The following is a 23,573-nucleotide window of genomic DNA, read 5'->3' as shown; positions in this document are numbered from 1 at the left end:
AATTTCTAAGGGGCAAAATAATGTAATGGAAGCAGGAGGATTAGTCTGGCACTACGCTCTGAAAAAAAATGATAGGCAAGAAAAAAGGATTTTCCTTGGAGAAGATGCTTTAACAGACTCTTGAACAAGATTAATTTTAGGGATTTTATTTGTTATTAAGACACATTACAGAGACCTGTTTGCTATGTATAGCACACTGCACATAATGCAGAAAACAAACATGAAGAACAGAAGAAGGTTGCTCTCATTCATTCTTGTCTGTTTCTCTAGGTATAGCACATAGCAGACTATTAAGCTTAGATTTTTATCAAGTCCGGACCATGAATTTAAACTAAGGAGCTTCCTAGTACAGCTTGTTACATTCCCCGTAGGATGAAGAGATGGGAGTTTGAGGTTCATAGGCAAGAATGGATTTTTTGAGCCGTGTTCTTCCCTCAAAGAGGACAAGCCAGGCAAAAAGTAGTGTTGTTTGATACGGGTGCCATAGGAGAGACAAGAGATGTGAGTGTGTGAGAGGGAGACCACAAAATGACAAATCTGTACCCACTTCAATTCAACTTCCTTCCTCACAACATTCCTCATGGGCTTAGATCCGGCGGTCCTGTCAACACACAACTCACGTGATGCTCCCATTGGAAGAAGAAGGAAGATGATTTCCTCTGATTCCACTAACTTGTGTGGCCTGAAAAACTGCTCTGGGAGTGTTGTGGGGGCTTCAGGGGAAAGTGGGAATTGTCAGAAACTATGGAATGATTGCAATTCCTTATGTGGAAGGCGCAGTCTGGATCAAACCCCTCATATTTAACTGGCTTATTCACGATTTCTGCTGTGGTGGCTGTTTCCTTTCTCTGTGTGATTTTATTCTGACATGTGGAAGGTCCCAGGTGTGGTGTAGTGGTTGAGAGCGGTAGTCTCGTAATCTGGGGAACTGGGTTCGCGTCTCCACTCCTCCACATGCAGCTGCTGGGTGACCTTGGGCCAGTCACACTTCTCTGAAGTCTCTCAGCCCCACTCACCTCACAGAGAGTTTGTTGTGGGGGAGGAAGGGAAAGGAGAATGTTAGCCGCTTTGAGACTTCTTAAAGGGAGTGAAAGGCGGGATATCAAATCCAAACTCCTCTTCTTCTTCTCTCCAGACAGAGCTGGAGAAAAAAGACTGTTGTTGGAAACCTTGGAGAAGGCATTGCCAGCCACTGGAAGAAAGGCTCACCTAGATACACCAGTGGCCTGACTCAATATAAAGCAACTTATATTACAAATTAAGTTGTTGTTGATCAACTAAACTTATTGAGATTGCTTTTAGCTTCACCGTTTTTGAAAATTCTTTTGTAAAGCTGCCATAAAAAATACTTTTTTTAATGAATGGTGGAGTGTAAAGATATAAAGTAATAAAATGAGGAAATGTGTAATTGGGCATTTCTTAATCTCAAGATTTGCAAACTTGCAATTTGGATAAGGACCAATCCAGCAAGTGGCTCCTGTCAGCCTTCTCAATGCTTGCTAATAAAGAGAGGTTAGTAGATGCTTTTTGCTTTCCAAGAATTCAGACGCGCTGCCTGCTCTTTCCCAAGGTCCCAGATGCGGTGGGTGTTTTGATCTGAGCGCGTCACAAGTAAAACCTTTGAGTCGAAATTCCCTCTGCGCCGCCGCTGCTTCAAAAGAAGACAAACAATAGCAAAAAAAAATTATATCCGTTCCTTTTTTCTTCCCTCAGAGTTCAGTCTAGTCGGGCCCTATTCTCTGTAGCTTAAGGCTATAGTTACAGCAGTTAACTTTTTTTAAAACAAGGAATTAATGTACATTAAAGAAAGGCTTCTTTGTGCTAAGCACTGTACAATATAGTGTTTTTAAAAGTCGGAAAATATGTTAGCAGAGAAGCCTAGGCTGTAATTTAGATAACAACCCTGACAATGAGCTAGCTTGTTAATTGTAAAGACTTGTGGAGAGCTGCCAGGCCCAGAAGTCTCCTTTTTATAGCCTGCTATGAATTCCTCTTGTAGACAGAGAATGACGTGACACTGGGTTCTATGCTATATTTTGGACTCTTTCTCTTGGTTTCTTGCCTCTGCGCCGTGACAGTCATTTGACGGACGCTTTTACAGTGCAAAAAAGAGAGGCACCCAAACCAGCATAATGGGTGGTCCTTGGAGCAAGGCAGGCCAAAAAAGAAAAAGGAAAAAAAAAAGCGCTGCAGATTGCATGTTGATGCTCCAGACCTCATTGTAAGCACTCCTTAAACCCAAGAATGCAGGACGCAAAGGGGGAACGCTCGCCAAATTACTCATCTCGAAACCATTCTACAAATTGTGGTTGGTGAGCTATGCTTTCCAGCTTTGTACTTCACAGCACTTCTGTCAGTAATGCTGTGTGCTCGAAGTCGCAGGGCTGTTTCCAGAGCACGCACACATCCCCTCCAGTTAAACGCCATAATGAAGAGGAAAGCTGTGTTTTCTTTGATCTAGTTTGCTGGATTTGTTTTCAAGTACGTGTGGGGAGGGGGGTGAGAGGAGGAGGAGGGATTGTTCCTTTCCAGCAACTTGTGGAATAAATTTGCTTCGTATAGGAGATGTTAGCGTCCTTGCTAGGAATGGACAAATCAATCTATTTCTGGCCTGTGCTACTTTTTTTTTTTTGCATGTGTTCTGTCTCATCTCTCCATTGGACCTGTGATTTAAAAAAAACATGTACCAAAAATGGTCCCTGTAATAAAAAAGCACCAGATACAATACATCACATAATTTGGGATTGCCTTCTTCTTGACACCCCTCTTAGTGACTCCCTTACAGCTTAAAATATCGATTTACGAAGAGTCTGTAATCCAATATTTCTTGAGGGATGATACTCCCGAAACTACCAAGATTGTTTCGGGGTATTCAGCCGCAATCTTTAAAGCTAAATCTAAAGTTTCCTGATTTGTTTAGCTATCTAGTCTAGCTATCTAGTCTTTTATATAACACATGTGTTTGGATTATCAATGTATTTGGGTGACTTTGTATGATTTTATTGTTTAATCTTATGCCAATAAAGGCCAATAACAACAGCAGCATTACAACTAAATGTGCATTTTGCACTCCTTTTGAAATATGCATATTTTAAAAAAGTATTTTGATCTTTTGTGGGGGCTGACAACAGCATTTGAATGTTTGGGAAGTGCAAAAGTTAGTAGATAAGTTAGGTTCCGATCCCTAGATTAGTCCCGGAGATATGGGTCGGGTCAGCTTCAGAATTCACAAGTATCTAATTCTCAAAGCATCAGTAAGGCTTTGCATTTTAACTGCTGCCAGCTTTGGCTTATTAGTTCCTTTCATTAAGGGTTGAATAGCAAGGTTGAACTGAAAAAGCTTTTTTTCCTGTGCAGTGCTGGGCATGTGAGTGGGTGAAGATGCTGTGTGATTGTTTTGTTGCATACCCAGCTTATAAAAAAACAAAAGGCAAGGATGAAATGTGGTTGGCTCAAGACTAGGGCTGTGCCAAATATTCCTTGGGAGCAGGATATTCACTGGGCCATTTTGAAAGCATGCAAGACAGGGCCAGATTTAGGTCTGAAGAGGCCCTAAGCGACTGAGGGTAATGCGGCCCTTTATATGTCCAGCTGTCAACAACAAATTGTCACTGTTTTTGGTGTTGAATATATGCTATATGGTAATTAATGGGCCTAATAGGTATCTAAAGCCATTTGTACATAACAAATAGGAGCCTACACAACACAAAGCACTGTTGCTGTGTGTAGGTTTTATTTTATTTGTTTTTTTATATTATATTTTGGAAATGTACACCCAGTTTTTTCCCCTTTAATTTTTTGGGGGCCACCCAAGAGAGTGGGGCCCTAAGCTGTAGCTTGTTTAGCTTATATGTAAATCTGGCACTGATGCAGAAGCCAATTGAGCTTGGAACCAAGCTGCTTGGTGATTTTAAATGGTTTTTAAGATGAAAAGAAAGGGAACCCTCCCACTCTGTCTCTACCTATCTATCTATCTATCTATCTATCTATCATCTATCTATCTATCTATCTATCTATCTATCTATCTATCATCTGTCATCTATCCATCATCACCTATCATCTATCTATCTAATTATCTAATCTATCATCCACTTACTTACTTACTTACCCAAAAGAAAATGATATTCAACCCACCTCCCAACAAAATTTTCCACCTTACCTTCTCAGTAGGCAAAATTTTTGCGAAGGTGGGAAGGTGATGTGGAGGAGATGGGTAGCAAGTCTTTTAATTGTTTATTTTTTATACCCAAGTTTAAGCCAATACATCCCTGGGTTTATTGTTGTAATTGGAAGTGCTATCTACTTAATTATGGCATACAAAATAGAATTTACATCATTTTAAAACAAACATATGATTTAAAAGACGTGTTGAAATGTTGCAGCTCTCACGTGGATGACTACTGCCCCCAAATGCCTTTCTACCTAGAAATAATCCACATGGAAGCTGTATTATTTGGACCAGCTCTCCATAAAGTCAAGGGATGCTTATTTTCTTCCTTCAGTTGTGTACCCTGTACAGCACGGGTGTCAAACACAAGGCCCGCGGGCCGAATCCGGCCCGCCAGACCTCGTCATGTGGCCCATGCTGTTCTCGCCCGTCCAGTGCACCATCGCCTGGTTGTGCGCCGCGTCACCTTTCAGCACGAAGGAGGTGGTGAGCAGAGAGGCCGCCTCCGGAGGTCCCCCACCGGCGCGACCCCGCAGGCCGCCCGCCTCGTCCTGTGGGCTGCCGCGTCTCTGGCGGCCGCTCCGGTGTGGCGGCCGCGCCGCCCAGGAGGCACCCAGCGCGAGCAGCAGCAGCAAGTGGAGCAGGGCTGCCCGGCCGGTCGCTCCTCCGCGCGCCCCGGCAGCCGCTGCTGGCGCCATGCTCGGCCTCCACTGCGCCGCCACTGGCGGGCAGGGATGCGAGTCTGGCAGGTGAGGCACAGAGGCGGAGGACTGGAGGGAGCGAGCCGAGATGGAGGCGGGAGCGCGGCGCGGACGCGTGGCGTGGGAAACAACATGCCAGCAGGGCTTCCACGCCCGGGCGAGGCGCAGCGCCGCCCTCTGCCGGCGGGCCCCACTGAGCCCTGGAGCCCGGCCGGCCGCCTTCCCCGACGGCTGCAGCGGGCGGGCTGGAGCAAGTGGACGGGAGCCCGGCGCCTGGGCAAGCGAATGTCTCCCTCAGCCTCGGCTTGCCAGGGAAGGCAAGGGGAGGCGGCTGCCTCAGGCAGCAGGATCCACAGGGGCAGCTCGGCCCTTCGTGGAAATGTGCTTCCTCCACCAGCGCCAGATTTGGGGCCGTGCGGGCGCCTCACCCGCCCCAAGCCAAGGGAGCACAAAATAATGATAACGATGGCTATTTATTCTATTGGGGGGGCACCAAATTTTGTCCTTACCCAGGGTGGGTGCCATATTACCAAAGTCCGCCCCTGCCCCCTCCTCAATGGGATTTGAAATCCAGGGATTTGAAATCCAATAAATTCCTAGGAGTGCCCCTGTCCATACTGAGTAAACCCCTCAGCCCCTAAAAGCAGACGATACCAACTTTTCAACATTGTGATAGTGATGTTGTGATATGGTAGCGATATGTTGCAGTGTTGAAAAGCAGAGGGAGGAACAAGCAGCATTGGCCCCCGTCAGAAACTGGGGTGCAACCGGCACATCTCCCCCACCCCCCCCCCCCGCGTCTGGCACAGGGAGGAGGCAGCAACAGGCGGAGAAGAAAGAGAAGGCGCAGACAAGCCCCAGCCACAAGACGCAGTCCAGTAAAGGTGCCCTCAGACTGGGCCTGCACAATGTTATGATACATCACCACAGGGGCAGACTTTAGTAATCTTTCATAACAGGGGTGTCAGCCTGAATAAAATATTGAGGGGAGGCAGGTAGGCCACGCCTCACATCATCATCATCATCATCATAATTTATTACTGGTCAAAGACCAGCTCGAACCTCACATAATTTATCATATGCCACACACACCCCATTTAAATGTCAAAGCCCATCAACTTCGGGGGTCTCAGCCTGCTCAAATATTTTAGGCTGATACAACCGGCCCTTTGAGGGTGACCAAACTGCTGATGCGGCCCCCGATGAATTTGAGTTTGACACCCCTGCTGTACAGGATTACTTTGTCACTATTCACTGGTGCAGTGCCTTTTTTAAAAAAAGTATTTAAAAGTGTTTATTGAGTTTGGTTAATAATAACTTTTGAGCAATTAATTTTTGAAGCAGTCACCTCCTGAAGGGAGGAGGGGAACGATGAGATCAAGAAGCCAGTTTGCTAAATCAGCCAAATAAAATAGAAAGAAGAATAAATTTAAGAGCTGAGTGAGGGAAAAGGTTAGAATATTGGAAGCAGAGGTGCAGCAACAGTGGAGACCAAGTGATATGTGAAGTGAAATACTAAGTGCATCATTGATCAAAGAGATACAGAAATTCATGGCATTTGGAACTGAAAGTCTCCAGAGGGCATCCCTCTTATTGTAGATTGTTTGTTTAGCAGAGACAACCTCAGTGTCACTGAGCCACTGGCCCACTGAAGAAGATACACAAGACCTCTGGTGTTAACATAGATGCTCTTGACTCCTTGTGCAACTACACAAATCTATAATTCCTAGTTCATAGGGAGTGTCCACAATGCATATGCATAACCTAGAATTTACCTGTTAAAATAATAATTTAAAAGAGGCAAAGTGAGATTGATCCTAGGTTCAATGTCATCCTCAAAACATGCAGTCAAGGTGAGCACCTGATGCTGATGACAGGACCAGCAACTGTCTGTCTCACAGATTCCAAGATGCTGAACTTTGATTAGGTATCAGTGCACACACAACAAATCATTTTGGTGAATGAGTCTTAGGCACAAGCCTAATGTAGCAGATCTAATAGATTTTAGCACATTTTGACACTGAAGATTATTGAGCTGAGTGATAAATAACCACTGATGCGGTGATGAATATTGTCCAAATCAGGTTTAAATTAGTTGGTGGAGTTAGCTGAGCGCCTCTTTCATTCTTAATTAAAGTAGTTTTACTTTTTCCATTATTTGATCTTGATAGAAATTTAATTCTTTCCAACTCTGTGGTAGCTGTAGAGGAAATATTACAATTTTCTTTTCACGTATCAGTTTTATAATAATAGCATTGTTCTATTAGAAAACTGGCTTCTTGATTCATGTACCAAAATTTGAAATCATGTCAGCCTGCTCGTCAATGTTATGTATATAATTGATGCTGCCCTTTTCTTTTAATTTTCTATTCTGATAGGTTAACAAAGTTGGGTTGTAAAAGGCTCAAGAAACAAGTCAGGTGTAAATATACATCTAGAGCACAGAACACCACTTATCCCTCACTGGAGACCAATGGGAATAATATAGCGTGTGTGGCCTGTCTCCTCAAGAGAAACGCCTAGTCTGTCATAGAAATTCTGTTCTCCTCTCCATAGCTCACTTGGGACTAGTTAGATCCTTAGGGTGTGTTCACATTACTGTTTACTGAGGCTCTAGCGTACTCCCAACACTGCAGGGTTAACATGACATTAGCCATAATCCATCTGTATCCTGCAGCTTTTTAAATAAATGCTCCTCTTTGATGTAAAGTGGTACCTCGGGTTAAGTACTTAATTTGTTCCGGAGGTCCGTTCTTAACCTGAAACTGTTCTTAACCTGAAGCACCACTTTAGCTAATGGGGCCTCCTGCTGCCGCTGAGCCGCCGGAGCACGATTTCTGTTCTTATCCTGAAGCAGAGTTCTTAACCTGAAGCACTATTTCTGGGTTAGCGGAGTCTGTAACCTGAAGCGTATGTAACCTGAAGTGTATGTAACCCGAGGTACCACTGTACTTTATCTCAAACCATCTCCCATGCAGTTTGAAAATGGAAGTCCTGGTCATGCTGAATAAACATGGCCCATACAGTTCCGAAATTGCCACGCTTTAAGATGCTTGAGGTTCTGTTGAAGTTGTCTTGGTTAAGGCAGTCCCAGTCTCATGGGATCCTACAAATGCAACTTCAGCTGGCTCCTGGATTTCTCATCACCTTTGCTCCAAACCTTTGCACTGAACTCTGGTGATGAAATCCACATCTTAGAATACCAAGGAATGCATTGTTCATTGTAAGCAACCCCTGAGTGCTTCTTCCCTCCCCTCTTGCGGTTAGGAGCATTACAACAGATATGCCGAGTTGACTATTTTGAGAGGATGTGTCAGCGATTAGAAATATTATGGAATTCATCTTGATCTACCTTGCACTACTTGTTAATGCAGCAGGTACAAACAGCCCAGGTTATATTCATGTTAGCTGTCCGGTGCAATCCTATGTGTGTCTACTCAGAAATAAGCCCCATTGCTCTGTGAGATTTATTTTCAGGTACAGTGGTACCTTGGGTTAAGAACTTAATTCGTTCTGGGGGGTCCATTCTTAACCTGAAACTGTTCTTAACCTGAGGTACCATTTTAGCTAATGGGCCCCCCCGCTGCCGCCACACGATTTCTGTTCTCATCCTGAAGCAAAGTTCTTAACCCGAGGTTCTATTTCTGGGTTAGCAGAGTCTGTAACCTGAAGCGTCTGCAACCTGAAGTGTCTGTAACCCGAGGTACCACTGTAAATGAGTACAGGCTCACAATCTTAAGGAACCAATTCTCTTGAATTGATAATAGGGAAACTTACAGTCTCCCCCAAACCAAAGGTGTGAATGTGCTTCCTGAATATTTACTGGCTTAATTGGCTGTGATGTTGATTGCATTGATGCATTTAATGTGTATGTTATCTAAACAGCTTTAGCTTGAAATACAGACTCAACTTTTGAGATGTGATTTTTGTCTGGAACTTGGCCAGGAGAAAACTTCCCCTCCCTTCCAGTCTTAAGACTTATCCAGCTTACCTTACTTTATGTATCAAGAAAATATTTGTGTGAATTGCATTCACAGAATTCAACATCATGTTTACTTGGGCTTTCAGATTGATATGTGTACGAGAGCAGTGTTATTTATTCATTTGATATTGTTGATGATGATATAATGAAATTTATTCAAAGTAATTGCTGGTGTGGCGTTCCAAGTATAGATTTGAACACCAGGGAGTGTCATATTTCAGCCATTGTGTGCAACTCAGTGAGTAAGTGTTCCATTTGAATACCACTGGAATTAATGTGAGCACACTCTTTATAAGATTGTGCCCATTTTTAAAAAAGTAAGTTTAGCTAAATCCATGAGATTTGCTCATGTGTGAATAGTTGTTTTAGAGTTGACACTAATATTTCAGTCATCATTTGCATGACAAAACATGTTTGAAGCTAAGTGAGAAAATAGCTTTTCCAATGTAGATAGAATTGGTTGTATCCAGTTGTACCCTTCTGCTCATTGGTCCAGTGCAGCTTTCACAAACTGAATGGAAGAGGAGATTTTATGAAGGTTCCACTTTTACCTGCAGCCTCCCCATGCCACTTACTGTGCTATTTCAAAGGGTCCCCCAACCTTCTGATTCAGAAGGGTGTAGCAGGGTTGCAGAGAAAAGGGAAGAATCAGTGAAAATTACCTGCCTGTTGATGGCTGCCTCTGCTGGGTCAAAAATCCTTCTATCAGTCAAGTGACACAATTGATTACAACCCAATGTCTTGAAATGTACTTCACAGTATGCTCTGTTGCCTCACATGCCGTTTTGCTCAGGTTGCTTGCTGTTCAAGAAATATACCTCTTCCACCTATTATAATCAGGTGGGACATTTTGCTTCGTAGACGTTGGTTTGCCATATCTGCAGCCTTTCTAAAGGAGCATTTGCATAGCTCAGTTTCAGTTTGATGTCTACTAAAACAAAAACAAAACCACACCAATTGCATGCTATCAGACAACAGTACAGTGGTACCTCGGGTTACATATGCTTCAGGTTACAGACTCCGCTAACCCAGAAATAGTACCTTGGGTTAAGAACTTTGCTTCAGAATGAGAACAGAAATTGTGCTCTGGCGGCGCGTCAGCAGCAGGAGGCCCCATTAGCTAAAGTGGTGCTTCAGGTTAAGAATAGTTTCAGGTTAAGAACGGACCTCCGGAATGAATTAAGTACTTAACCCGAGGTACATCTGTATCATCAGGTGATGATGTAGTTTAATAATGAAATCAGACTAAGTTTTTATAAGGTTTTTTAATTAAAGCCAATGGGTGTTTGTTTGTGTGTGTGAGAGATAGAGGTTTGCAATTATCAGGTGTGTTGCAAGACATTCTGTAGAAGTCAGTAGGTATTGATCTATCCTTGCATGGAGGAAATGAAAAGCAGGAGCCATCTATGAGATTTTAATATTAAAGAGCCCGATCATGCAATGTGCTCAGCAGTCAGATTTCCCTCTGAAGTGAATAGGAGTTAAGGCTGTTCAACAGATGTTCAAGAAATCTCACAGCTTGGCACTGTTTAGTCACCAGAGCTTTGTTTTAAAATACTGGAAGGTAAAGGTCAGGTACAATCAGAATATTTTATTCTCTTCAGCATGTGCCTATGAACTCCGCTTAAAAACAAAACGAAACACCACAAATCCTTTACCAAGAGAGCAAATTTAGGAAGCCAAACTTTCAAATTCAGAGGTCATATTCATATGCACATGAAGGATATTATACAAGGAGTACTAATTTGGAACGCTTAGCTGCAAAACTTTCATGGACTTTTCAATTCACTGTCTGGAAAATGACCCCTACACCAGGGTTTGGGGGGCCCTGACTAGCAGAAGCATAGCTCTGCTTTGTGGCCTCCTGATTTTGTAGTGTATAGTTATCAACCCTTTGTTCTTCCTACTACCTTTTCCTGGTAAGTAGAGGGAACATAAAAGAATCACATGGTGGCCAGGGAAAACATTTACCCCCCCCCCCAAAGATCATTTTGATTTAAAAACAAACAAAAAACAATGCTTCTCTCCCTCATTGATTGTGGCAAAGTTCACTTAAGAATATAATTACAAAGATAATGAAGGCAGTGGTGTAGTGTGGGGGGTGCAGGGGGGGGCCGGCCACACCGGGCGCAACATCTGGGGGTTAGGGTTAGGGGCCGCAAATCCACGGGTTAGGGGGTGCAAATTACTTGCCTTGCCCCGGGTGCTGACAACCCACGCTACGCCACTGAATGAAGGATCGCTCGCTTATGCTTTTTGTTTATTTGATGGGTCAGTCAAATTAAGTGCACTTATTTCCGAATAAGTGCCACGGCCACCATTTGCAACTGCTTTCTTCCTTTCAATCCTGTAAAATGTCGCCAACTTTTTGCACTCTGGCTCTCTCTGGTCCTTCTGGCTCATTGCGTGCTTCCAGTGAGGTTCCTCAGCAGCAAAAGAGGTAGCTGCTCTGTCGTATGCCATTTGCTTCCTGAGCGTGCCATTTGTCAGGTGTCAGTTTAAAGAGACAAACCTATCTAGCCCATCTCTGGAACTGTGGATGGTTTAGAAAGAAAATGGATTTAAACAATAGGAGTGATAATATTTAGTTCGGGCAGCGATGGAGCTGAACTCTTTGCTCTATTCCAAGGAGGGGAGATTTATGACCTCGGAGCAGCAGTCAAGTAAAACATTCTTGTATTTCTTTTTTTCCTCTCCCCCCCCTTTCCCCCTTCCTAACATATAAGGCAAGCAGTGAGGAGTGATATTGTGTACAAGGCTATTACGCTTTCTCTTTGGCCTGTTTAATGTCCTTGACACATACCAATTTCATCCAGCGACAGCAAGTATGCAAATTGGCGAAAAGCTCCATTAGGTTGTTCGAGGCTAGGGAGACCCATCTGTCAGTGCCTGTGACATTTCCTAGCCTGGATCCTCATGTGGGAAACTGTCCTTGAGATACCCAGACAGATGAGTTTCCTCTAGTGTCTAATGTTCTCGGAATCTCTAAGGAAGTAGCCATACATTTTTTATCGCCTTGACACTTTCGGTGATATGTGGTTCCCCTCCCTTTGCGCACATGCACAGAGCATTGGTAGAGACAAAAATATATATTAAAAAAAGAGGAATGGGGGAGGTTTGTATCTTTCTGCAGGGATCGCCTTGTTCCTGGACAGTGTTTCTACGAGAAATCTAAATAATGTCTAGGAATGTGGGCAGCAGGTTACTTTAACGAATTGCCTACCGTCTTGATGCTTGGCTGTTTGACGAAGGATTTAAAGCAGGGAGATGGGGAGCAAAACAGATCTGCAGCCGGCCAGAATCTGAATGAGACACCAGTTCGGTGTACCGTATTTTTCGCCCTATAGGACACACTTTTCCCCCTCCAAAAATGAAGGGGAAATGTGTGTGCGTCCTATGGGGCGAATGCAGGCTTCAGGAAGCTATCCGCAAGCCTTGGGAGCCCACGGGAGTTTCCACCGGGCTCCCAAGGCTTGCAGACAGCAGCCTGCATCCCGAAGCCTGGGGCATGCTGAGCAGCATGCACCGGGCTTCGGGCAGATATCCGCAAATCTGGGGAGCATGGTGGGAGTTCCCTCTGGGCTCCCCAGGCTTGCGGATAGCAGCCTGTTCTGGGGGCTGGGGTCGGGGGAAGCTTGGGCTTCCCCCACCCCAGCCCCGCGTCTGGGGGGTGTGTAATTTTTTTCCCTTTACCTCCCCCCAAACTAGGTGTGCCCTGTGGGCCGAAAAATACGGTATGTCTTTGCAGAAGATCAGGATGTTGATGTTTGAAAGAAACAAATGAAGATAGCAAACTGGGAGTTCAAAGTACAAGTGGGGTGAGACATTAAAGTAAAAAAAAAAATACCAGAGTGGGATACAACAGGTCCTAAGACCTCTTGGTGTAGATGGGACCTGCCAGTGATCATGGTAAATCATCGACTGTGCCTATTGAAGTTTGGGTAGCTGGAAATAATGATGGGGTGGCTGAAGGTTATGCCATGCGGACAAGTAAATACCACCTTTTGTCTTGTGTTTGTGTTCCTTTCCTGGTATCAGGGGCCCATGGAGATTACTGTCCAAGCTCTGGATTGGTGACTTTAGAAGTGGCTGTCCTGGCGAAAGGCAGGGTTCTGTCCTTTCCTCTAACAGGGATAGTTAAGGTTCGTGTGTTATTCTACTAAGTGTGGTAAGAGCGGCAGACTCGTAATCTGGTGAACTGGGTTCGCTTCCCCGCTCCTCCACATGCAGCTGCTGGGTGACCTTGGGCTAGTCACACTTCTCTGAAGTCTCTCAGCCTCACTCACCTCTCAGAGTGTTTGTTGTGGGGGAGGAAGGGAAAGGAGAATGTTAGCCACTTTGAGACTCTTTAGGGTAGTGATAAAGTGGGATATCAAATCCAAACAACTCCTCCTCCTCTTCTTCATCATCTTCTCCAACCCCACTGCCAGTAATCGTCTGTTACTTAAGCAGCAGGAACTAGGAATACTGCTGTTTGTGATATATTCCCTGAAATCTCTCTCTCTCTCTCTCTCTCTCTCTCTCTCTCTCATTCCAGTGAAGTGTTTTGCTCCTTGAGCAGTGTTGGGTTCAAAAACTGAACTGTATCCATGGTGGAATCTGTGGCTCCTACCATACGATTGCATAGGAGTATAGGAAGCTGCCTTATGCTGGGCCAAACCATCGGCTCATCTAGCACAGTACTGTCAACAGTGACTGCCAGTTTCACACTTTGAGTCTGCTGGAGATGATAGGGGTTGAACCACATTCAAAGCAGATGTTCCACCACTGAATTTCAGTACTCCCATAGTCGCAGCAGCAGCAGCTGTGTGTTCTTTATGCAAGACCTTCCTAATGTTTGATAAGAGATTCCTCTATTAACTGAAAGTACAGTGGTGCCCCGCAAGACGAATGCCTCGCAAGACGGAAAACCCGCAAGACGAAAGGGTTTTCCGTTTGCAGAGGCGCTTCGCAGGACGAATTTCCCTATGGGCTTGCTTCGCAAGACGAAAAATGACGAAAAAATTTGAATTTTTTTTTTTTGCTCCAAAACCCCTTATTTTGAATCACTAAGCTGCTAAAAGCATTTTAGCAGCAAAACCGCTAATCCCCCACCCCTTAAAAAGCCGTTTTTAGCCCTTAAATCGCCAATAGCGCTAATAGCGCTACTCCGTCAATGGGCTTGCTTCGCAAGACGAAAAAACCGCAAGACGAAAAGACCCGCGGAACGGATTCTTTTCGTCTTGCGAGGCACCACTGTATCTGGTCTCTTGGGGCCTGTCCCTTGGGTAGCACAAGGTGTGCTGTGGATGAATATGCCCTTGTTGCAATCTTAGACCTTTGGTCCTCCCAGCCACCTGCCTAGCAGCAGAGTGAGCACTCAGCTGCACATCGTTGTTTAGATACATGTAAGGCATCCCAAAGTGTTTCTATTTTCTTAAATTCCAACCTGCCAACCACAGAAACATAATGGCTTTATCATATCTCAGAAGACATTGAGTCTATGCAAGCCTTCCCCCCCCCCAAAAAAAAGACCAGGATTGATTTGGCAATCCCAGTGACAGCGTTGGCCAGCGACATTTTGGCACCTGAGGTGCACCCCTAAATGGGACACTCCCACTTCCTGCCAAGGAAGGAGAGGTGAGTGAAGATCAAAATCAGGAAGGGTCAACCTTGGGATCTGCTGCCCCCTGTGGACCCTGCTGTCTGAGGCACGCTAACTTCAGCAAACGTCTTTACAAACCGCGCACCTCCAAAATCATATTGATTAGTTAGTCACTAGGCAAGGTAAGGCCAGATAACTAATCAATATGATTTTGGAAGTGCACAGTTTGTAAATAATAATAATAATAATAATAATAATAATAATAATAATTTATTTATTTATTTATTATTTATTCCCTGACCATCTGGCTGGGCTTCTCCAGGCACTCTGGAAAAATATAAAAATACTGTAATACATCAAACATTAAAAGCTTCCCTAAACAGGGCTGCCTTCAGATGTCTTCTAAAAATCTGGTAGTTGTTGTTCTCTTTGACATCTGATGGGAGGGCGTTTCACAGGGAGGGCGCCACTACTGAGAAGGCCCTCTGCCTGGTTCCCTCTAACTTGGCTTTTCGCAGTGAGGGAACCGCCAGAAGGCCCTCGGTGCTGGACCTCAGTGTCCTGGTAGAACGATGGGGGTGGAGACGTTCCTTCAGCCATACTGGACCGAGGTTGTAAAGACGTTTGCTGAAGTTAGCGTGCTGACCTGCAAGCGGAAATAAGGATTTAAGGCAGCCTACCTGGAACAGGCCCAGCGCCACTTCCCTGGCTTGAAAGTATGCCGGCGTGTGTGCCTTGCTGTGCGCACTGGAATCTCTAGAGGGAAATTATAGCAATAACAGCAATTCTGTACCTTTGCTACAAATCCACAGAGGCACCGAAGGAAAGGAGCCACTCACTTGCTTCTACTTTTTCTGCCAGGTCGCCAGGGTAAGATGATGCTTTCGTTATTTCCACAAAGGAAGGATGGAAACAAAGCTTTATTCAATGAGCTTCGAGAAGGTAGATAAAAATAGTGCAACAGAAGAAACGGTGGTGGGTGATTGGTAGAATTAGTAGGCAAGGGGTAGGAAGCGAAATGTTGGGGTTTTTTTTTTCTTCCTGTGTGAAATCAAAGGAGAAAAATGCAACGTTCCTCTTCCCCATATGTTAGATCAGCAAGGACTGCACGTTATCAACAGAATATCATTTGGAGGTGTATCTTATATGTGACAGCTCCTTTTTTAATTTCCTCCTGGTGACATGTAAGAAGCCTGAATACAATACTGTGAGCAGAGCAGCTAGTCAGACGTTCGTGCCAGCGGTGTTCAGATGCACCAGATAATTGTAGCATTGTCCACAGCACATGCCCTGCTCTTCTGTCTGGCAGTTTCCTTGTCCATTGTGCAGATAGTCTTCTAGCGCATCTATTTCGATGGTGCTAATATTTCATGTCCATCAGAAACTGGACTTTTTGCATGGATATTTACATAATGTGAAAAGCAATGGAAGTCTTAAATTAACTTTTACATCAGTTTTCGGGATAACGTTAGAATAACCATAAATATTCAATGTCTTTATAAAGGTGTGGTAGCCATAAATATTCAGTGTCTTGAAATATATATGACGGTTGTCATATATATATATATATATATGCTTTCGTAGATTTTCACGGGTACAGGAATGCAGGTTTTGGTGTCCTCGGGTGTCTTCCCGTGTAAAAGTTGGGGTGTCTAGGCGACGTTTCGACGAGGTCTCACTCGTCATCTTCAGGCTGGTGCTTTCGGCTTCTTGTTACTGGAACAGAGCAGGATCTCAGTGTTTGAGTTCCTATAAATACTGTTGAGGAGGTGTGGTGTATAGCCTCCAATGTTCTGGGCAGAGAGGAGGTTCCCAGGCTAGTGTGCCTTTTCTTCTTTTGTTCCTTAATTACTTGAGGGATATCTTGAGTGATTTCTTGAGTGATTTCCTGAATCCCACTTAGGTGGGTCATTAGGTGTGGATTAGTTGCTAAAGCCTTCGTGTCTTGAACTCTTGAACTTTGTGAAGAGTTTTTCTGAGAAGATGGCTGTACTGCACTTGGTTGTGCTCTGGCTTGGCTTCGTGTATAGGGGCGAGCTGTGGTTTTGTGGCCTGTGCCAGCCAGGTGGCACCTCCGGATGCTGCACCCCCCTGCAATCCCTACACAGATCTGGCTGGCACAGGCCACAAAACCACAGCTCGCCCCTATACACGAAGCCAAGCCAGAGCACAACCAAGTGCAGTACAGCCATCTTCTCAGAAAAACTCTTCACAAAGTTCAAGAGTTCAAGACACGAAGGCTTTAGCAACTAATCCACACCTAATGACCCACCTAAGTGGGATTCAGGAAATCACTCAAGAAATCACTCAAGATATCCCTCAAGTAATTAAGGAACAAAAGAAGAAAAGGCACACTAGCCTGGGAACCTCCTCTCTGCCCAGAACATTGGAGGCTATACACCACACCTCCTCAACAGTATTTATAGGAACTCAAACACTGAGAGCCTGAAGATGACGAGTGAGACCTCGTCGAAACGTCGCCTAGACACCCCAACTTTTACACGGGAAGACACCCGAGGACACCAAAACCTGCATATATATATATATATATACACATATACATATATATACATACATTTCATGTGATGAATGTAGACTCTGGTCCATGGCTGCTTATGCCATAATACATTAGTTACATACGTACATTCTCTATTCCGGTCCAAAGACCCACAGAAACATTTTCAAAAGCAAAATAAAATGGAAATATAGGGAAAGGATTCCAAGGTGGTCACTCTGTTTTATGCAGAGCATGTAGGTTTCTATTTCTTATTACTTCCGAGAAGATCTTAGCCACAACCAGGGTCCTTATGCTGTGGTTGCCTCCATCGTTCTGCGAATATTGGGTTTGATTTTTTTGGGTTGAGCCTTGAGAAACAGACACCAAAGTCCAAGGTGGTTGGCACTGGCAGCTGAACACAAGCTTCCCTGCACATTCCTTAAACTTTATGAGCATTTGTGCATGCAAATTGAATATTATCCACAAAGGTCCTCACCAGATTCAGCTGCCATGTATATAAAATTGGGAAGAATTGCAGAGAAAGTCTATATTTTTTTTAACTGCTATTAATAGCAATAAGAGATGTAGAATTATGAGACGAAGAATGCAAAGTTCTGAGACAATGTTGCTTCCTAATTGTTAACTATTGTTAAAAGAAATGCAGTCTTCATATAAACATACAGTGGTACCTTGGTTTTAGAACAGCTTAGTTTATGAACAACTTGGAAATAGAACGCTGCAAACCCAGAAGTAGGTGTTCCCGTTTGTGAACTTTGCTTGGAAGCAGAACATATTCTGCTTCCTGTTGAGTGTGTTCTGTTTGTAAATGGAGTCCCCCACTGGTAATCAGAGGCTTCCTGCTGGCTCTGTCGGCAACACAGAGGTGATATTTGGAGGTTTTGTTTTTGCTATTTTTTTGCGTTTTTGTTTGTGTGGCTTTTTCGGTTTTTTGACTGTGACTTGTTCTTTGTTTTATGGGACTGACTTGTGACTGGCTTGTTACTTCGTTTTTGTGACTGTGCGGAAACCAGTTCAGCTACTGGTTGATTGTGTGACTGCAGAAATGGATAAAAGCCCCCCATCCAAACAATGACTATCATCAGTGCACATAAGAAAAAAAATATTTTTTTATTTTTATTATCTACAATACTGCCTTATTTATTTTATGGTAGAGTACATTGATTATTGCTTCCATTTTATGGATCAATAAAAATAGCTAATAAAATTCATGTTAAATTGCTGTTTTAGGGGTTGTTTTTAAAAGCCGGGAATGGATTAATCCATTTTGCATTACTTTCTATGGGAAAGCATGCCTTGGTTTTGGAACGCTTTGGTTTTGGAACAGATTTCTGGAATGGATTAAGTTTGGGAACGAAGGTACCGCTGTCTTCTTCCATTGTGTTAATCCTGATTGGGGGGAAAATCTGTAAAAATATGAGTCGTGGTGGGGTGGGAATCTGGAATTATTTCTCCTAGAGTTCTGATTAGTATGATTTCTGATTTGTAAAAAATAATTATGCGAAATGCATGGAGTTCTATCTCCTGTGTGAGCATACAGATGGACGGCTCAGCCCATGTCTGGACCATGTCCAATGCACCTGTATATATTCATAAATCCATTCTGTCCTGTTTTTGTTTTTTTAAAAAAATAAATATGATAACATTTATAAAATATGTAAAATCAATATTTTATCTTAGCTACATGCATTGAAAACACATGGCTTTCCCCCAAATAATTATGGGAAATGAAATTTCCTTCTCACGGAGCTACAATTCCCAGCACCCAAACAAACTACAGTTCCCAGGATTATTTGGAGGGAAGTTATGTGCTTTAAATGTATGGTGTTTATGCAACCTCTCAATGTATGCTGTTGTAGATAACTGTATCAGAAAATTTAGAGAAGTGCAAAATATGAAGGGTAATTCTGGGTATTAGTCTGGGAAGTGAAAATTAGGTCAATTCCATTAGGAATGAAAACGGAATGACATTTCCCTCCATCCCTAATTTGCACACATGCACACGTATTCACACACACACCTAGAACCTAAACATGGATGCAGACTTCCCCCCCTGATTTACTTTAAAAAGGTAAAGGGACCCCTGACCATTAGGTCCAGTCGTGACCGACTCTGGGGTTGCGGTGCTCATCTCGCTTTATTGGCCGAGGGAGCCAGCATACAGCTTCCGGGTCATGTGGCCAGCATGACGAAGCTGCTTCTGGCGAACCAGAGCAGCGCACGGAAACCCCGTTTACCTTCCCACTGGAGTGGTACCTATTTATCTACTTGCACTTTGACGTGCTTTTGAACTGCTAGGTTGGCAGGAGCAGGGACCGAGCAACGGGAGCTCACCCCATCACGGGGATTCGAACCGCCGACCTTCTGATCGGCAAGTCCGTTTAACCCACAGCGCCTCCTTTGGGGGGACCATTTATTCCAGGAAGCAACCAGATAGTGATGGAAACCCTACATCATGTGATATTTTCATTCAAACCAAGAAATACATTTCTTGAGCAGACTACTGCTGAGCTGTTGCTGGTAAAATGATAGCTATTAATTTCCTCCATGAATCACTGCACCGAGGACAGTTTTGAAACGAATGCTAAGAAGATGACTTTTTTTTTTTTTTTTACATTAATGCAAATTACCAGTACTAAATGCTTGCTAATAGACGTTAACAGCAAAGGATATTGTTGTGTATTTATTTATTTTAATGGGGGGCGGACTGGTTTTGTTTCAACAAGACTAAAGAGGTTATATGATGGCTTGTTATGAAGAAGCCTGGAAGGTATATGTGTCAAAAGCACCACATTAAACAAATATCCAAATGACAATAAAGCCTTTAATTTTCCTCGCTACCGTCTCATTTCCCCCATTTTTAATAAAAAATCTTTTGCCACTCTTTGAGTTAATTATTGGTTTATGGTAAATGTGTTGCTCTCAAAATACAAGCCAACCATTTAATGTTCTCTTTTTCTTACTGCTATTGTGTTACTATAATACCAGATTACTGTGGCAATATATGTGATAAGTGCAGCCTAATCCACAGGAATGGTCTACCCCAGGGGTCTGCAACCTTTAAGACAAAAAGAGCCACTTGGACCCGTTTCCGAAGGGGAAAAAAACCAGGAGCCGCAAAACTCGTCATTATAAAAATATTTTTTTTGTCACTTTTTTATTATTTCTTTGTTTGACCCCTCAGAATTACTCCTCCTCATAGAAATAAATGTTAAATTAACAAGTTACCTTTTTGTGTGTGCGTGTTCTTCACTCCCCTTCAAAACAGTGACCAGCGTACACGCCCCCTTTCAATGCAGTGACCAGCGTACATGCCCCTTACAATGTAGCGGGCGGGCGGGCAGGAAGGTGACGTCGGGACGGTGCGTGACTAACGCATGCACCGCCCCCATGCGACGTCACAGCCAGTACAGCGCCCGCCACAGTGGGGAGTGTCGGGGCACACAATGCGCCTCCTCCCCTCGCTAGTATCCACCCGGGAGCCGCGGCAAAGGTGTAAAAGAGCCACATGTGGCTCCGGAGCCGCGGGTTGCAGACCCCTGGTCTACCCCATAATAAAGCTGTTAGGCTTTAAGGTACTGCAAGACATGATTCTGAATATAAGGATCAGTTATCCCATCTCTCTCTTTTTGGTATTAGATTTTGTGATCTTGTCTTGACTGATGAACGGTAAGGGATATGGGTGCTAAAATTTGAAGGATACTCCATGAGGTTGCCTGGTGTAGTGCAGAACTGAGCTTGCTCTCATTCACAAATTGTTTATATTGACAAATTGTTGATACTGGAGCCATCTTAAGCAGATTTCCATTGGTTATTCATAAAAAACAGCCTGCTGAATCAGCCCAGTAGCCCATCTAGTACAGTACCTTTTTCTCACAATGGCCAACCAGATGCCTGTGGGATTCAGAACCTACAATACTTCTTTCATTCATATATATACATCTAGCCAAGTGTTGTCTTCTTGAGCTGGAAGGTTGCTCTCCAAGGTCCCAAGCAAAGGACCTTCAGAAATCCTTTGTATTAAAAACAAATAAATACCTGCCATTTGAACTGGTTTCCGATGCAGCCAAACAAAGGAAGTTCTAGTCTCCTTAGGGAGAGGTAGAAAACTTATGTCAAATGTTTTTTAGACTTTTCCAAACTTCTTTTGCCTTTCCCAGTGCTTCTCAAATATTTCTTATGTTTCCCTAACAAACCTTGAAAATTGCCTTGTATTTTGCTTTAGACGAAAGTTACAACCACCTTTAGTCCCAGATTTTAGCAACATTGGACATTATATGATATTATTTCCCAGACTGGACCAGCTAATGCTGGTGAGATTCGTATGACTATACCCTAATGAGCAACTGCATTCATGTTGACACCAGGTCTGTTAGGTGGTCTCTCCTGAGAAATTTGCCTATTCTTTTTGTTTCCCTTGAAATATCTTCATTGTTGCACCTGAGGTAAAAGGTAAAGGGACCCCTGACCATTAGGTCCAGTCGTGGCCGACTCAGGCTGCTCATCTCGCTTTATTGGCCGAGGGAGCCGGCGTACAGCTTCTGGGTCATGTGGCCATCATGACTAAGCCGCTTCTGGCGAACCAGAGCAGTGCACGGAAACGCCATTTTCCTTCCCGCCGGAGCGGTACCTATTTATCTACTTGCACTTTGACGTGCTTTCAAACTGCTAGGTTGGCAGGAGCAGGGACTGAGCAACGGGAGCTCAACCCGTCACGGGGATTCAAACTGCCGACCTTCTGATCGACAAGTCCTAGGCTCTGTGGTTTAACCCACAGCACCACCCGCATCCCGTTTCACCTGAGGAGGGACCTCTAAATTAACTTCAGCACGTCTTTCTGTGTCACCTCTAATTCTCCCTGTTCTTCAGCAATGGAAAAAAGTACCAGCACCTCAGCTGCAGGGGGTTGAGTTTACTACACTCTGAACATTAGGAATGGTTCTCAATGATTAGCCTTTCCCGAAAAGAAGAGGTTTTGCTCTGGTCTTCTGTATCTGCTTCAAGTGTGGCTGGCTAATGATCAAGGATTGACTTTGGATTATCTCACTTCTGTGCTTATCCAGCACTGCTTTGGACTCCTTTGTCTTGATTTTATTATTTTTAATTTTTATTTTGTCCTTGTTTGATCTACTTTTTTGTATTTCATCCATGTCTTAGCTTCGCAGAAACTTCCATTTTCTCCACTTAGTTTTATCTCTCTGTTCATCTTTTCCAAAACTGACCAAGTTCTCGACATACTCTGGCTATGACTCCAGGATGAACCCTTAGTATTCAGTTCTGCCAAAATGGCTCCTATTTTCACTGCCAAGACACTTCTGCAATCATTAGTATCTCTTGCCTTAATTACTGTAATCTTGTACTGTCTGTCCTTCCTGCTTTTAAAGGTCGTAAATCTTTCTAAACTAAAGTAACAGAGGGGTTGTGAAATTTCTCTCTTAGCGTAACTGAAAATATCTGCCACTTGATGGACAAGCAAAGTTACTTCCTAACCCCTGTTTCCCATTCAGTTCACCATCAAAGCTTCTTTTTAAAAAACTTATAAAAGTGATAGAATTTTATACTACTGTTTTCTCCCCACCGTCAGGTATTATTTATAAACCTCTTATTAAAGAACCCACAAATTATTTCTCTTCACTGGCTAGCCCAGTCAAAACAGTGTGAAGAAAAAAATGCAGTTTTGAAATGAAAAATAAATGGTTTTTTTTTATAGGAATTGGAGCTCACATAAAACACAGGATGTGTTTTAAAGAAATACCCTCAAGATAGTTCTCTCGGTGCTGCCCCTCTGCCTTGGTCTCTCTGCTTAGGAGGCAAAAAGAGCTTCAATTACACTCAGAAGTGGGGTTTAAACGATCAAATTTATTGTCAGGTTGCAGGGAGAGGGGCGTGACAAAAACATTCATGGGAATCAATTCAGGAATCAATTCTTGTGATCATGAACTGGAAATCAATTGCAATCGAGGTCTAATTAATTTTAAGTCAAATTTCAATCAGGTTGATTAATTGAATGCATCTTAAAAATCACAAATTACCCCAATTGTTCATCCAGTTAATTGTGAACCCTTTCAAGTTTTCATGCAAATGAAATGAACGTACACGCCATAGAAAATAGTGAAAGTTAGGAACTACTAAGGCAGCATGGAACCAGTGGTGAAATTGAATCACGACTGGAGTTCAATCTGGACTCTGCCTCCACGAAGAAAAGGCAGGTGCTTCAAACATTAATAAGTAAAAAGGTAAAGGGACCCCTGACCATTAGGTCCAGTCGTGACCGACTCTGGGGTTGCGGCGCTCATCTCGCTTTATTGGCCAAGGGAGCCGGCGTACAGCTTCTGGGTCATGTGGCCAGCATGACTAAGCCGCTTCTGGTTCTGGCGAACCAGAACAGCGCACGGAAACGCCGTTTACTTTCCCGCTGGAGCGGTTCCTATTTATCTACTTGGACTTTGATGTGCTTTCGAACTGCTAGGTGGACAGGAGCAGGGCCCGAGCAATGGGAGCTCACCCCATCGCGGGGATTCGAACCGCCGACCTTCTGATCAGCAAGTCCTAGGCTCTGTGGTTTAACCCACAGCGCCACCCGCGTCCCCTTTAATAAGTAGGTGTAGGCAAAAGAAGTGGTT

General features: G+C 43.7%; 1 protein-coding gene across 10 annotated transcripts in view; it reads left to right on the top strand.

Moving 5' to 3' along the window:
* RBMS3 (RNA binding motif single stranded interacting protein 3) overlaps nucleotides 1–23,573 on the top strand; it is a gene marked incomplete at its 3' end in the record, with an annotated part of 742,271 nt that overhangs the window by 343,113 nt on the left and 375,585 nt on the right. Inside the window, exon 2 of one of the 10 annotated variants that reach the window (XM_083405002.1) lies at nucleotides 12,890–12,993. The exons of the other annotated variants lie outside the window; for them this stretch is intronic. The remainder of the gene's footprint in view (nucleotides 1–12,889; nucleotides 12,994–23,573) is intronic. 10 annotated transcript variants of the gene reach the window in all.

Source organism: Podarcis tiliguerta, assembly GCF_965153285.1.
Source record: "Podarcis tiliguerta genome assembly, chromosome: 12".
Classification (NCBI taxonomy): domain Eukaryota; kingdom Metazoa; phylum Chordata; class Lepidosauria; order Squamata; family Lacertidae; genus Podarcis; species Podarcis tiliguerta.
The sequence above is the reverse complement of the archived record's forward strand: the minus strand, read 5'-3'. Positions and strand labels throughout refer to the sequence as shown.